Here is a 13,159-nt window from a genome sequence, read left to right as displayed (position 1 = left end):
ACCGCCCTCCCTCTGCGCATTCCCGGCACTCGGGGGATGCGAGGGGCCTCGGGTCCAGCCACTGCCTTTTCTGGACTCAGAGTCGGTCACGACACTGTGCCCGAACTGCGGGGTGTCCACCCGTTATCCCCTGGACACGACGGGACCGGAGCCGCTCGCCCCGCCGCCTCTAGCTGCGGGGGACTTCGGGGCGGCTGGCCGTGCTGTGACGCAGTCCGCTGGGCGTGCGCAGGTTCCTGAAGCCGTCAGGGCCGGGGCGTTGATAGATCTCAGGTCTGATCCCGCCCCAATGGAGAGGCGGGTGGACCCGCTCCGCCCGGGGGGATGGTGGTGCCCCCCGTGGGCCGGCTGGCCACAGGAAGTACCCTCCTTGGGGAGTTCCCGGCCCCCCCTCTTTGCATAGCCTCCGCCTGAAACGGTGGGGGCTGCCGGGGGCGGGGGGGACGGCCCCGGCCCCCACTGGCCCTGCGCAATCTCTGCCGCCGGCGCAGCCCGTGGCTGGGGCGCGGGAGGGCAGCATGGCTCCCTGGGTGTCAGTCTTTCCTGCGCCCTACCCTTCCCCCGCCCCAGGTGGGAGTGGCCCCCCGCAGCCCCCTCCGTCATGCGGGATGCACCCCCCATCAGGGCCGGCCCCTGTGGCCGAGGTGCAGGGCAAAGACGCGACTCCCCAGGAGCCTGATTCCTCTGCACTCCGCCCCCCCCCGTCGCGGAGGGGGTTGAGCCTGAGGCGGCTTCTTGCCAGTTCGCGCCAGATTCGCGAGCCGTGCTGGCTAACACGGGCTCCTCTGGGGCTGGGGCGACCCCAGTGGAGGCCGGGTTGGCTGCGCCGCCTCTGCCTCCCGCGAAAGCGGACGGGAGACCAGGGATTCCGGAAGGAACACGGATTGCTCGACTTGTCCCTTTTGAGTCTTGTGTTGGCAGGGTAGCTGACCGGTCGCGAGGAGACGGCGGCTTTGGGTCCACTGGGCCCCTGACGTTCACTGGCCAGCGGTCCTGACTAAAGAATGTCCCGAGATGCTGTGTACCGCGTCCCTCACTGGTGGGATACCGCCGGAGATCCATCTCCGCGGGCTTCCTGATACTGGTGCGGACATCACGATCCTTTCCCTAGCTGCCTGGCCCCCAGAGTGGCCCTTGGATCCGGTGGGGGCGCCTCGTGCGGGACTGGGCAGAACGAAGCAATGCTACGAGAGCCAGCGGTCCATGATGATCAAGAACCAGGAGGGCCAAACGGCCAGGATTCGGCCTCACGTTGCTTCAACTCCTACTAACCTCTGGGGGAGGGATATTCTGTCCCCGTGGGAGGTGCGCATTGGGACGGATTTTTAATGGGAGCCACTGCGGTGTCGGAACAGATGGGGGCGCTGCAGTCTGGTATGCCGTTGCCCACCATGCTTCCTGCAGACTGGCCACGTTTCATAATTGACTTGGAAGATTGTTTCTTTTCGATTTCTTTGCTTCCTGATGATAGACCAAAATTTGCTTTCACAGTGCCAGCTCTCAACACTGATGAACCTGCACAGGGATATCAATGGAGGGTTCTACCCCAGGGCGAGGACGTTCAGCAAGCGATTTATGCTTGCCAAGTTTGTCGCATTGATCCCTCAGTTGATGTCACTGTTTTCATTATCGCTTCAGATCAACAACCTACAGGTATCATTGGCCAATGAGACGACAAATGGTCTGATCCCTTGCACGTTTTGGAATGGGTCTTTTTGCAGCCCAAACATAGTCAGGAGCCAGTGTAAGGACCCGCTGTCTTTACTGACGGCTTGGGAAGAACAGGAAAGGCCATTGTTACTTGGCAGAATGGATCTGAGTGGCAGGTTCTGGAAGGTCATGAGACTGGCTCAGCCCAATTGGTTTAGGTGAGGCCTGCTGTCATGGCATTTGAGAGATTTTCTCAGGAACCTTTCAATTTGGTCACAGATTCCGGCCAATGTGGCTGACATTGCACAGCTGTTGGGTTATTCAGTTTTGAAGGAGGTCAGTAATCCTGCCTTGTTTCATTTACTGAAGACTGTGATGTGCCATTCAGGCCAGGGTTCATCCATACTACCTTCTGCACATAAGGAGTCACACCAATTTGCCAGGATTTATAGCGGAAGGTAACGCAAGGGCTGACAAGTTGGCTAAACCAGCATGGGTAGACCTCAGACTGATACACTCGCACAGGCGAAGGCATCACATGGGTTTTTCCATCAGAATGCACATACATTGCAGAAGCAGTTTCAGCTGTCGCCAACTGAGGCTTGTGACATTGTTGAGGTGTGTGACAACTGTCATGCCCTGGCTTCACCTTTTCCGGCAGAGGTAAACCCCAGAGGCCTTACGGCCTTGGAGCTTTGGCAGACCGATGTCACCCAGATTGCCGAGTTTGGCCGGCTCAAGTACGTGCATGTAACGGTGGACACGTTCTCCTCTGCAATGTGGGCTTCTGCTCACACTGGAGAAAAGGCCCGCCATGTCATTTCCCACTGGAGGCAGGCCTTTGCCTCTCTAGGCATATCCTCTGCTGTGAAAACTGACAATGGTCCTGCTGACACATCGCAACAGGTGCGGCAGTTCCTACAGTGGTGGGATGTATCACACAAGTTTGGTATCCCTCATTGCCCGACTGGTCAAGCTATTGTAGAACACACTCACGGTACTCTGAAGCGGGTTCTTGAAAAACAGAAACAGGGAATGCAGGGTGAAATCCTGCACAGTCGGTTGGCAAAAGCTTTGTACACCATCAATTACCTTAGGTGCTGCAAAACTCAAATAACCCTGTCATTTTGAATCACCACTTCTCATTACAGGCTTTGGACGAGACGCATCTGCCTCGAGCCAAAGTTCGGGTACAAAATCTAGTCACCAAACAGTGGGAAGGTCCTTATGACCTTATTGCTTTGGGGCGTGGGTATGCATGTGTGTCCACAGATACTGGGGCGCGCTGGGTATCTTCGAGGTGTATCTGTCCTGACCTGCAACTGCAGAGACCGAATCCGGTGTACAGGCAGGATGGAAACGGTGACCAAACTGAAAGTCATCAAGTGGACGACTCATTGAGTGAGGACTCAGATGCAGACGAAGCAAGTTATCACTGATCAGACGACCACGAGCAGAGACTGATCATTGTTCATTTTCCCTTTCTACATTGTTAATTTTTCTTTTTTCTTTTTCTTTTTTAAATGGTAAAAGGGTGAGATGTTGCCCTGGTGTTTCAGCCTTCTGATGTTGACAGATTTCTTTTACACTTTCTCACACTCTTTCTGGTAAATAGTGGATGTTTTGCATTCCTCCTTGGAGGAAGAGAGAATTGAGGGACATGTGATGAACCAATGGAGTCAAGAGGTCTCATCATCATTGTCCAATCTATGCTCATTGTTGGAATTCTATAAATAGACATGTAATGTAAATAAAGAGGTCTTTTCCTGCTCAACTTGCTTGGAGTCAGGTGTGAGTCTCTCTCTCTCTCTCTCTGTGTCGTAACAGTGACACATGTGGAATATTGTGGCAATGGAATGATGAGTGGGAAAATAAATTGCATATTTTGGAATGTATATTTTTGCCTTTCAGATCCCTGAAAACAGCTCCAGGGTTTTACGAATTTTTTGCAGACATTGTCATCAGAGGTTGAAGACATTTTTATGAGGTCTTAGGCCATGATCCTGTAACTATTGTGATATCTGTACAACATTTTGAATGGGGTTTTCCGAATCATAATGAATTGCAATATGTTTTATCTTATTTTACAGGTCAAATAGCATATCATTTGCCTTCTCATCCTATTTTGACTTTGACCAGAAATATTCCTTTCCAGGGGAAGCAAATTTGTTCTCCTGCCCCAGTGGAAGGTATGACAGTTTTTACAGATGGATCAGGGAAAACTGGAAAGGCTGCTGTGGCCTGGAAAAAGGATGATCATTGGGAATATGAAGTGATGATTCAACACGGGTCTCCACAATTAGTTGAACTTTGTGCTGTACTTTTGGCATTTACCTTGTTTCCTAATCCTGTAGATATAGCGACTGATTTGGTTTATGTTGCTAATTTAGTTAAACATTTAGATCAAGCTGTGTTGTATAACATCAGAGAGAAGCCATTATTTGTCATGCTGTTGAAATTGTGGACTGTTATTCGTAATCGAAGGCATATCTATTTTATTATGCATATTTGTAGTCATACATCACTACCTGGATTTTTTGTTGAAGGTAATGTTTATGTGGATTCCCTTGTGGCTGCTATACCAGTCAAAACAGTACCTCATGTGCTATAATAGACAGTTTTCTCTCATCAATTTTTTCATCAAAGTGCCCAGGCTTTACGCAACAATTTAAGTTATCATATCATCGTATCATGAAGCAAAGTCCATCATTTCTTCTTGTCCTGATTGCCATATGTGTTGGTTTGAAAGTAAAACGAGTGCGAGACTCCAAGTCAGTAATACAATTTAATAGGAGAAAAGAGAAAAAAAAATAAAATACATGCAATAATATAAAAGAAACAACCACCAACACAGTCAGAAATACAACCTGACACCCTGTCAGTCAGGGTGTTGGTAGCAGTCCGTATAAATGGTGGCTGCAGTCCTCCTGGATGACAGATGTGGTTCTGTTGAAGCAGTGCTCCTGTAGAAGGTGCAGTTTTCCTCCGAAGATCCAGCAATGATGTGGAAAAAGGTCCGACTTTCCTCTGGGATCCAGTAGAAAGGTCTGCCCTCGGGTCCCAAACCCCAGTTTTTTATCTAGGTAGGAAAGGCTTGGCTCCTGCCCCTGGTTGGGGCATCTCCCAATGGGGTGATGTAATCTTATCAGTCACACAATAGGACTTAATGGCCCATTAACGGAATATATCTTCTGGAGGAAGGATGGGTTGTGAATAGATAACGATGATCACCCCCGATCTTATCAGATGGCACATCAGCAGAGGATATCTCCCACAGAGATAAGGATCACCACCCCTCCCACATTTTAACAGATGGTGATAGAATACACATTTTTGCATCGTACCCCAGGACATAATCCACCCCTTATTCTATTACCATCTACATCACACCCAAACCAATACCCTCTTACAGATATATAATACAAAATGAAACCTTACATACAGTTCTCACTAAAAATTAGGTCTCTTTGCGGTACACAACGGGTTTCCCCATCTTTCTGCATTACCCACCAGGTGCAACCAGGTCCTTGAGCAAAAACAATCCCACGGATTGGTTTGCCTTTGCCTGTGGTGGGATTAATCCAAACAGTCTTTCCTAAAATACCTTTCATGTGTACCACTGGGACCTTGTCCCCATCCACTATGTGCAGGGGGTTCAGAGTGGGCAGGACCGGCTCGATTGATGGACCCTCGGGTGTTAACCATCCAGGTGGCTTTGGCCAAGTTCATTTCCCAATTTCTGAAGGTTCCACCACCAAGTGCTTTCAAAGTAGTCTTAAGGAGTCCATTACACCGTTCAACTTTCCCGGCAGCTGGCGCATGGTAAGGAATATGATATATCCATTCAATGCCATGTTCTTTGGCCCACGTGTTGATAAGGCCATTCTTGAAATGGGTTCCGTTGTCTGATTCAATTCTCTCAGGGGTACCATGCCTCCAAAGGACTTGTTTTTCTAGGCCCAAGATGGTGTTCCGGGCAGTGGCATGAGGCACAGGGTAGGTCTCTAACCATCCTGTGGTTGCTTCCACCATGGTCAGTACGTAGCGTTTGCCCTGGCGGGTTTGGGGAAGGGTGATGTAGTCAATTTGCCAGGCTTCCCCATACCTGTACTTTGACCATCGTCCACCATACCACAGAGGCTTCACCCGCTTGGCCTGTTTGATTGCGGCACAGGTCTCGCAGTCGTGGATGACCTGTGAGATACTGTCCATGGTAAGGTCCACCCCTCGGTCACGGGCCCATCGGTACGTCGCATCTCTCCCCTGATGACCAGAGGCATCATGGGCCCAACGAGCTAGGAATGATTCTCCCTTGTGCTGCCAGTCTAGATCCACCTGTGATACTTTCACTTTGGCAGCTCGGTCCACCTGCTCGTTGTTGTGATGTTCTTCATTAGCCCGGCTTTTGGGTACGTGTGCATCCACGTGTCGAACCTTTATGGTCAGTTTCTCTATTCGGGCAGCAATGTGCTGCCAAATCTCAGCTGCCCATATGGGTTTCCCTCTGCGCTGCCAGTTGGCCTTTTTCCAGCGATCCAGCCAACCCCACAGAGCATTAGCTACCATCCATGAGTCAGTGTAGAGATAGAGCCTTGGCCACTTCTCTCGTTCAGCAATATCCAAAGCCAACTGGATGGCTTTTAGCTCTGCGACCTGACTCGATCCACCTTGTCCCTCGGTAGCTTGTGCAACTTGTCGTGTGGGGCTCCATACTGCAGCTTTCCATTTCCGGTTAGTGCCTACAATTCGGCAGGACCCATCAGTGAAGAGGGCATATCGTCTTTCAGTCTCTGGTAGCTCATTATATGGTGGGGCTTCCTCAGCACGTGCCACTTGCTCCTCTTCTTCTTCAGAAGACAATCCAAAAGTCTCACCTTCAGGCCAGTTTGTAATTATTTCCAGAATCCCAGGGCGATTTGGATTCCCAATACGGGCGCGCTGAGTGATGAGGGCAATCCACTTGCTCCATGTGGTGTCAGTGGCGTGATGTGTGGAAGGCACCTTTCCCTTGAACATCCAGCCCAGCACTGGTAGTCGGGGTGCCAGGAGGAGTTGTGTTTCTGTGCCAATCACCTCTGAGGCAGCTTGAACTCCTTCATAGGCGGCCAAGATCTCCTTCTCTGTGGGAGTGTAGTTGGCTTCAGATCCTTTGTAGCTTCTGCTCCAGAATCCCAGTGGTCGACCCCGAGTCTCACCAGGCACCTTCTGCCACAGGCTCCAAGACAAACCATGGTTCCCAGCTGCAGAGTAGAGCACGTTCTTCACATCTGGTCCCGTCCTGACTGGGCCAAGGGCTACTGCATGAGCAATCTCTTGCTTGATCTGGGCGAAGGCTTGCTGCTGCTCAGGGCCCCAGTGGAAATCGTTCTTCTTGCGGGTAACCAGGTAGAGAGGGCTCACAATCTGACTGTACTCAGCAATGTGCATTCTCCAAAAGCCTATGGCACCTAGGAAGGCTTGTGTTTCCTTCTTGTTGGTAGGTGGAGACATAGCAGTGATCTTATTAATTACCTCTGTTGGGATCTGACGACGTCCATCTTGCCACTTGACTCCTAGAAACTGAATTTCCTGAGCTGGTCCCTTAACTTTACTTCGCTTAATGGCAAAACCAGCTTTCAGCAGAATCTGGATAATCTTCTCTCCTTTCTCGAAGACTTCCCCTGCTGTGTTGCCCCATACAATGATGTCATCGATATACTGTAGATGTTCGGGGGCCTCACCCTTCTCCAGTGCAGCCTGGATCAGCCCATGACAGATGGTGGGACTGTGCTTCCACCCCTGGGGCAGACGATTCCAGGTGTACTGCACGCCCCTCCAGGTGAAAGCAAACTGAGGCCTGCATTCTGCTGCCAGAGGAATGGAGAAAAATGCATTGGCGATATCGATAGTGGCGTACCACTTTGCTGCCTTGGACGCCAGCTCGTACAGGAGTTCCAGCATGTCTGGCACAGCAGCGCTCAGCGGTGGAGTCACCTCATTCAATGCACGATAGTCTACGGTCAATCTCCATTCCCCTTCAGATTTACGCACAGGCCAGATGGGGCTGTTGAAGGGTGAGTGTGTTTTGCTGACCACCCCTTGGCTCTCCAGTTTACGGATCATTTCATGGATGGGAATCACTGAGTCTCTGTCAGTACGGTATTGCCGGCGGTGTACTGTTGTTCTGGCGATTGGTACCTGTTGCCCTTCAACTCTCAGTAGTCCCACAGCAGAGGGGTCATCTGCAAGACCAGGCAATGTGCTCAGTTTTCTAATGCCGTCTGTCTCTACAGCAGCTATCCCGAAAGCCCAGCGATATCCTTTTGGGTCTTTGAAGTATCCATTTCTAAGATAGTCTATGCCAAGGATGCATGGGGCCTCTGGGCCAGTCACGATGGGGTGTTTCTGCCACCTGTTCCCAGTTAAACTCACTTCGGCCTCCACTACAGTCAGCTGCTGGGATCCTCCTGTTACCCCAGAAATAGAGATGGATTCTTCTCCTACATACTTTGATGGCATCAGAGTACACTGGGTGCCGGTGTCAACCAAAGCCTTATGTTTTTGTGGGTCGGATGTGCCAGGCCATCGGATCCACACAGTCCAATAGATCTGATTATCCCTCTCCTCTACCTGGCTAGAGGCAGGGCTCCTCTATTCCTGATCCTGGTACACGTTGCTCTCTCCCTGTAAATAGGTTCTTGAGGTTCCTTCAAGAGGATCAGTCATATCATCATTCTGATATTGTCTGGAGTTCTGTACATGAGAGACTGGAGCAGCATTGACTCTAGATGAACTTCTTGGGGTAGGTGTCCCTCTTTTCAGCTCACGTACCCGGGCTGCTAAGGAGGAGGTGGGTTTTCCATCCCAATTCCTCATGTCTTCTCCATGCTTCTGAAGGAAAAACCAGAGGTTACCTCGTGGAGTGTGTCCTCTCTCCCTGCCTGAGGAACGCCGGCTCCTAATGGCAGAAACTCTTGTTGGTTCAGGAGAGATCTGGTAGTTGTTTTCCTTAAGTTCTTTTTTTAGTTTCTGATGGCCCTCTTCAATCAGGCTTCGGACTTGCTCCACCAGCCGTGTTTCCACGGATGAGACATGGGTACGAAATGGGGCTGTGACAGTGTCCTCATAAATTCTTAGTTTATTGGCCAAGACGCCTACCATGTCCTCACCTTCCCTCCACTGCAGCGTTGCCAGGTAACGGGAATACATCTCTGGTCCAAGTCGTGCAAATCTCAACCACATCTGTGACGTGCACCGGACACAGTCTGGGCTCTTAGGAAATCTCTCATCTTCTGAGAAAATGATCTCCAGCACGGCCAATTCCCTCAGGCATCGGATACCTTGTTCTATTGTGCTCCATTTTCCTTGGTGCACCTGAAGATCTTCTTTACAAAGGTATCTGTCCTTCACACTTGTCAGCAGTCGCCGCCAGAGGCTGAGAGTTTCTTGGGTTCTCCCAATCCCCTGGTCAATGACCACATCCCGGGACAGAGATCCCAGTTGCCTGGCCTCACATCCATCCAGAATGGTCTCATTGGCTGCAGCGTCCCAGATGCGGAGCAGCCAGGTCAAGATGGACTCATTTGTCTGGCGGGTGAATTCCTTCCGCAGGTCACGCAGCTCACCCAGGGATAGAGAGCGAGTGATGATTTCTGGCTCTGTCACTTCTGCTGGGTGCGAAGGTCCTGCCACGTCCTCGTCAGTCACTATGCGAACTGATTTGCTCTTTGATTTCTTCTTCTGAACGGGCGCAACTGCTACTGGTCTAGGCTGTTCTGGCTCAGTGATGGTTTGTGTGGAGATGCTGATGGTGCTTCTGTCTTTTTTCTCCTCTGTGGCAGACTGCATAGACACGGACACTGTTGCTTTGCTTTTGGCTTTTTCCTCCTCTGTGGCAGTCTGCATAGACACGGGCACCGTTGCTTTTTGTTTGGTTCTTCTCCTCTTTGTGACATTCTGTGCAGTCGTGGACGAAGTTGATTTGTTTCTTTTTTCCTCTTCCTCAAGAATACGCATCAATACGCCATGTAGTGTTCTGTTTCTAAGCATGTTGTAGGCTGTAAAGGCTGTGCAGAGGAGACAAAGCAGAACTAACAACAATATTATGCTGTCCTTAGCATCCAGCGGGAACTCAACATTTCCAAAAACTACTGTATCAGGCCGGAAAGATTGGAAAAAATCATCCTTTACCCCTCCCCCCAAGGGCTGGGTGTGATTGTTAAAACCCCGGATGTAGCAACCTAGACTAGGACAAGCAAACAAAGTCGAGTATATATTCCGGATTATGTTCATTGCCTCAGAGGTTATCATGCAGTAGACATAATAGGCCAGTAAAGCAATTTTTATACCATATCCTGGTCTACACAGGAGCATTACAGCTGGCAGATAGTTCCCCATGTGTGGAAAAATATAGAGAGCAAGATATAAAACCCATGTAAGCATGTTGAGAATCATGGTGAAAACAAAATTGTAATACTGACTTTCCTCAGTACCCTTCGTGCCCCACGTTGGGCGCCAATTAATGTGTTGGTTTGAAAGTAAAACGAGTGCGAGACTCCAAGTCAGTAATACAATTTAATAGGAGAAAAGAGAAAAAAAAATAAAATACATGCAATAATATAAAAGAAACAACCACCAACACAGTCAGAAATACAACCTGACACCCTGTCAGTCAGGGTGTTGGTAGCAGTCCGTATAAATGGTGGCTGCAGTCCTCCTGGATGACAGATGTGGTTCTGTTGAAGCAGTGCTCCTGTAGAAGGTGCAGTTTTCCTCCGAAGATCCAGCAATGATGTGGAAAAAGGTCCGACTTTCCTCTGGGATCCAGTAGAAAGGTCTGCCCTCGGGTCCCAAACCCCAGTTTTTTATCTAGGTAGGAAAGGCTTGGCTCCTGCCCCTGGTTGGGGCATCTCCCAATGGGGTGATGTAATCTTATCAGTCACACAATAGGACTTAATGGCCCATTAACGGAATATATCTTCTGGAGGAAGGATGGGTTGTGAATAGATAACGATGATCACCCCCGATCTTATCAGATGGCACATCAGCAGAGGATATCTCCCACAGAGATAAGGATCACCACCCCTCCCACATTTTAACAGATGGTGATAGAATACACATTTTTGCATTGTACCCCAGGACACCATATGACTCCTGTCTCACAATAATATGGTACTAATCCTAGGGGTTTACTCCCTTTGCAAGAATGGCAAACTGATGTTACAAATGTGCCTGAATTTGGTAGTTTTAAATATGTTCATGTTACGGTTGATACCTTTTCTCATGCTATGGTTGCATCAGCATTTGCAGGTGAAACAGCTCGAGATGCTATTCGTCATTTTTGTCATGCTTTTTCTATTCTAGGTGTTCCGTTGCATATAAAAATGGATAATGGTCCATCATTTGTTTCACAGAAATTGCAAACATTTTTTAAATTCAAAAACAAAAAAGGGGAAAAGTAAAGGGGAACTACCTCAAGTGAGATTGGATAAAGCTGTTTATGTGCTAAACTTCTTGAGTCCTTCTCCTGATTTACAGTTGTGTCCTATATTTTATCATTTTTCTTCTCTAAATTCTAAACAGCAGAATTCTCGCAAGGATGTTAAAGTATGGGTTAAAGATTTAATTACTAGAATGTGGACTGGCCCAGTCGAATTAATAACATGGGGATGAGAGATATGCTTGTGTTTTGACAGAGAATGGTCCTTGTTGAGTTGCTGCTCGTTGTGTTTAGCCATATTTGGAGCACCCCAGAAGGAACAGGATGGATGGTCCAATAACCGAAGTAGAATGCGTGGAAGACACCGACCATCAGGTGGATTGAAGCATGGACTCTTAGCGAACACGCTGTGAAGATGATCACTCAGGGCAAATAAATGGGGACATTTGGCAAAAGCTAAAATTTAAATTGGTGAATGTTACCATTACTTTGGGTTTTTGTTCTCCTCCACAGAGAGGTTGGCAGTACTGAGTAATGTGTCTTGTACCATTTCCTTTCACATAGCATTTACTATCCCAAAAGACAGGAACTTAATGTACCTAGGGGAAAGATATTGCTTTTGTATAAGGGTGTTGAATTAATAGCTGAAAGCTCATACTTTGAGCAACTAGGTTTGCTTGCATTATGATAGCAGCGGCCAGTTGTAAAGTTAAGTGGACGTTGCTTAGTTCTGATTGGTGACTGGACAGATGACTTGGTCTTTTGGCCACAAAGTGTAACTCTATATGGAGGAAAATTTATTTAACTAAAAGTGAAGATATTGTTCTGCCAAAAATGTGTCATCAAGGGATTGTGGACCCTGTAATAGTGTTTGAAAATTTATCCTTTATGTGCCTTATTAATGTATCCTTTTTATTATTAGCCCATAGTTGTGGATGCCTGTCTCTACCGCGCTAGAGAAAGCAATGATAGCAACATGGACCTCCTTGGGGAAAAGAAGGCCTTTTATTCATATTTATAGGTTGTTCTGCTGAACTAAGACAAGACAGTAGTTCATTGGATAATTGGGAAAAGGCCTCTGGGACAATACTTCAGGACGGGTCCCACGGTCAGCACCAGGTGGTAATCTATGTTATTAATTCGTTTCTATTTTGACAAAACTATTGTCCTGGGAAAAAACCTCCCTGCTGGAGATGAACATGTTTTCAGCTTGGGAATGGATCTGAGAGAACCAGGTGAGACTTCAGCCTGGGAATGATTTTCCTGGCTGTAATTTTCCTAGACCTATAGCAGTGTGTCCACAGATGCCAGGATTTTGAGAGTATATATTGTAAGGACTTGTTATATTGCAATGGGTCAGTTTACGAGAATGTTTTAAGTTGAAGATGAGAAAAATCAAATGGGTTTTTTGTAAGTTAAAGTACTGTTTTGTCCCCTGCTGTCTGCTTGGATTTTTGCAAGGGCCCTGCAAAATCATCATCAGCATTTTTTTTTTAGTTTAAATAAGAAAAAACAGGGAGTTATTGTAGGACCCCAGCTGGTCTGTGGGTTAGAGAGGGTTAATAAATGAGAATTGTTTTGAGAAGTATTCTCTGACCAAGGCTGTTTTGGCCCCCAGAACATGGGGCATTGCCTGAGGGCATTGAGAGAGGGGTAGAAAAGGGAATAACAGTTCTTGAATTACCCAAGCTTGTGGTAGGTGACACCATGCTGTCCAGCTTACCCTGGATTGGCCTCCATGTGGTCACTGCTATATCTCTCCCATTTGCAAGCCCTTTTTTAAACATGAGTCTCATAACCAAGGTTACTGTGGCTATTATCCAGTTCATTTTGTGGGTTGATCAGTTGAGGAATTCATGGATTTTTAATTTTCTCTGCCAGATGGCCACATGGATTCAGAGCTATCGCACTCTAAGTGTGTGTTTCTGGGGCTACTTCAATAATGGTACTTACTGTGAGGAAGTGGCAGCAGGTGAAATTTTCTCACAACCTATTACACGGTTTTTGAAGTTCACCCCACCAGTCTTCAAGGGATTCAAATCCGCTCTAAATGCTAATGACATTATACTGTGGCTGGTGTTGCTGATATCC

This window comes from Sturnus vulgaris, chromosome W (genome assembly GCF_052056855.1).
Source record: "Sturnus vulgaris isolate bStuVul1 chromosome W, bStuVul1.hap1, whole genome shotgun sequence".
Lineage (NCBI taxonomy): Eukaryota > Metazoa > Chordata > Aves > Passeriformes > Sturnidae > Sturnus > Sturnus vulgaris.
This window is presented reverse-complemented; position numbering follows the sequence as displayed.